Here is a 3,311-nt window from a genome sequence, read left to right as displayed (position 1 = left end):
GACCTGGGGGTCTGCAGGGTTGTTTCTCTTACATGTTCTCACTCCTCTCTCCATCTGCCGATTCTGTCTGTCTCAGCAACTTTTTTTCCTTCTTAAATCTGTTATCACAAAGGCACTACCACTATCGCTGATTGGCTCAGCCTTGGCCAGCAACGGGTCTGTCTTAGAGCCGGCTGGCATTCTCTGTTGGACACAGGGGAAGCTTCCAGCAGCTTCTTAGAGAAGCCACCCCTGTAAACCCCCCCCCCGCCCCAAACCTTGCAACACAAAGCCAATAGACCTTGATTCCAATTTTTTTTTTGGGGGGGGGAACATTTAAAACATACTTACTCAGATTTAACTTGTCATATAAATTCAATGTAATATTTAATATTTTGATCTAATGCTCTATAGTGAAATTTTCTGATATCAACTACATAACTATTAAAACATGTGGAAAGTAAATGTTTTGATATTTTCTCATGTATTCACACAGTGCTTTATTTAGATGTAAAAATCTTTTTTTCAGTTTCAGTTCAGAAAAATTTAAAAAGTCAGAACATCCCAGTGAATGAAACATTAGTCAATCAATTCTATCATAAAGTTGTGAATAACCCATAATGAAGTTATGAATTACATATTGATTGTAAACAGTGCATGAAAGCATATGTATTGTCATATCTTTATTTCTCTGCCCTTAGGTATGTTATATTTTAACAGAAAATTCAAGTGAAATTGCATTTATTAAACATCTTTTTTTCTAATGTGGTTGCTATGGTGAGTCAGAAATCCATGAGGATAACATGTCCATAGACTCAGTGAAAATTTCTTAACAGTATGATTCAGTGTAGGAAAGTAGCTTAAGTGTTCTGATTCACTCCCTTTCTGTTTCTCTAGTTCCATAAAATGCAACATTTTAGTAATTTCATTATGTATTCCTAACCTATAATAGAAATAAGTTTAAATCTATGGAAGAGATTAAAAAAAAAAAAAAAGGCACATCTGAACCTTATCACAGTAAAAATCATTATGCATGATTTATCTTTGAAGTTTTAGGGGTTTTGAACATATAAGGAATTTATTTACTTTTATCACTTAATAGACATGAAACGCAGTAACAACTGCATAGCTGACATTCCTGTCTTGCATCAAATATCCTGACTGTAGAGATACAGATACAATATTCTTATACAATGGGTATTTTCCAGCATAACCTGTCTGATTTATTGTGAATAATTCTTATTTACTTTATACTCAGTAACAAGTGTCTTAATGAGTAGTACCCTCCACAGATTCCCTGGCTGTAAAATCAAACTGTAAATGTTCAAGATAATCATAGCCTTTTTTTAGCAGACAGAATACATTTTTGTGGACTGTTTTCAAATACCAAAGTCGTATGACCTATTTTATCCATGTAATCCAAATAATCCAGCACAAGGGAATAAGAAGGCATTTGTTACCTATGATAGCCTTTTTTAATAACACAACCTGCTGCAAATAAAATTCAGAATCAGAAGAATTGCACCACAGAAGAATATTGGTTTCAGAAAAGCATGATGGCATCTTTTCTTTGTCTGAATTATGAAGAAGGGAAGGATTTAGGTTTGGGAGCACTAGTCAAAGTATTCATTATATACAAGCAAATATCTGACAATAAACTGTTAAATAAACCTGGCAATAACAGGTGGATAAATGTTGTGGAGTGGTGAACCTTTTGGAAGCCATCTATTACCTCCTATAGAGTCTCCTAAACAATATTGTGGCAGGTCATGAGCTGACACTACATATACTACTACAGAAAATGCTAGCAGCATTTCTGGATAATAGAAAAGTCCATTGTAAAATAATTTACTGAATATTTTGCAAACTTTTCACCCATGGAAACTCAGGGTTACTCAGATCTAATGAAGGTTGTCTAACTAGAGTGCTAGCAGCTGAGCCTTTCCTCTTCATCTGCAAAGTGCTTTCCAGGACCATTTCAAATCGGCAAAGGATCCAACATGGTCTGTTATGGCCAGCTGTAAGCTTGGAGGCTATTGCTTTGCGCTAATACAAATTATAATTATTTGCTAAATAAAGACTAGGTGGCAGAAATACAGTGTGGATTTACCAAGAAATAGACAAATTAAAATATACACAAAATTAATCCCATAGGTTTAACTCCAAAGGTGTATTCAACTCAGCAAATAAGTAACTTGACGGGTGTGGCTCACACTGTATGGTTCATGTTGTGTAATGTCTAAAATTCTTGAGATTTGAAAATGATTCAGCCATGCATTTTGTTATTGACTTGTACCCATGAAAAATATTTCTGGGGTTTTTTTCAGGGCAGGCCACATTTTAAGATAAAATTATACAGAAATTAACGTCAAACAATTGTTCAAATGTGATGGAATGTTCACATTTTTTCTGAAATATTTCAGATTTTTTTCCTACTCCTGATTAAAAAGAAAAAAAAAAATCTATTCCTTGCATTTATTTAGATTCACGGCACCCTGAGAGGAAAGATGCATATTTCCCTCTTCATTATCGAAAGACTTCCATGGTAGGATAATTTCCACAAATTTTCACAGTCTCAGCTCAACCTCTGCTGTCAGAGAGAGAGAACACTACAGAGTGTGACTCGTCGCACCTATCATAGATATTAAGAGCTGAATTTGACATTGCATTCTATTTCAGTTTCTTGTTTGTAAAATAAGAATAAAAACACTTACTAGCTTCAAAGAATGCATTGAATATAAATCAGCAGAGCTTCTTACATGATCAGATATTGCACCTTATAGTCCTGAGGAACAGTCCTTCATTGTGAGTCCTTTCCTACTGATTAACCAGTTTAAAAATCTGTGACAAGACAGCCTTTTATCTTCTAGTTATTCCTTAACTCTAATGAGCTTTATGTACCACATTATCAGAAAAAAAATTAAGGCATAAATGACATCAATTAGGATGACATTCATCTACTGTTTATTAATTTTTCAATACCCTCTAACAGGTTAAAAAAGCATAATTTTCACTTGTATTAATTTGTACTATAACATTTGATACTGAGTCAAATATTTTACTAATCTCACTGTAATTACACTCTAAATCAAATTCTTACTAGCACTAAGATGAAGCATCTAGGTCTGTAATTCCCCAGATACCCTGTGGCTCACAGCTTTGGAAACAGTTGTTTCTTTTAAGGAATTGAAGTAAAAAGCAGAATACCAGCCTAAGAACCTGCACAATGACTAGATTCACACTGGTTTCCTGTAAAAAATGGTAACAAAAAAAAACCCAAAAAACCCAGACATGTTGCCTGTTTCGGTCATAGAATGGTTTGGGTTGGAAGG

This window comes from Haliaeetus leucocephalus, unplaced genomic scaffold, assembly GCF_000737465.1.
Source record: "Haliaeetus leucocephalus isolate CR32 unplaced genomic scaffold, Haliaeetus_leucocephalus-4.0 Scaffold784, whole genome shotgun sequence".
Classification (NCBI taxonomy): domain Eukaryota; kingdom Metazoa; phylum Chordata; class Aves; order Accipitriformes; family Accipitridae; genus Haliaeetus; species Haliaeetus leucocephalus.
This window is presented reverse-complemented; position numbering follows the sequence as displayed.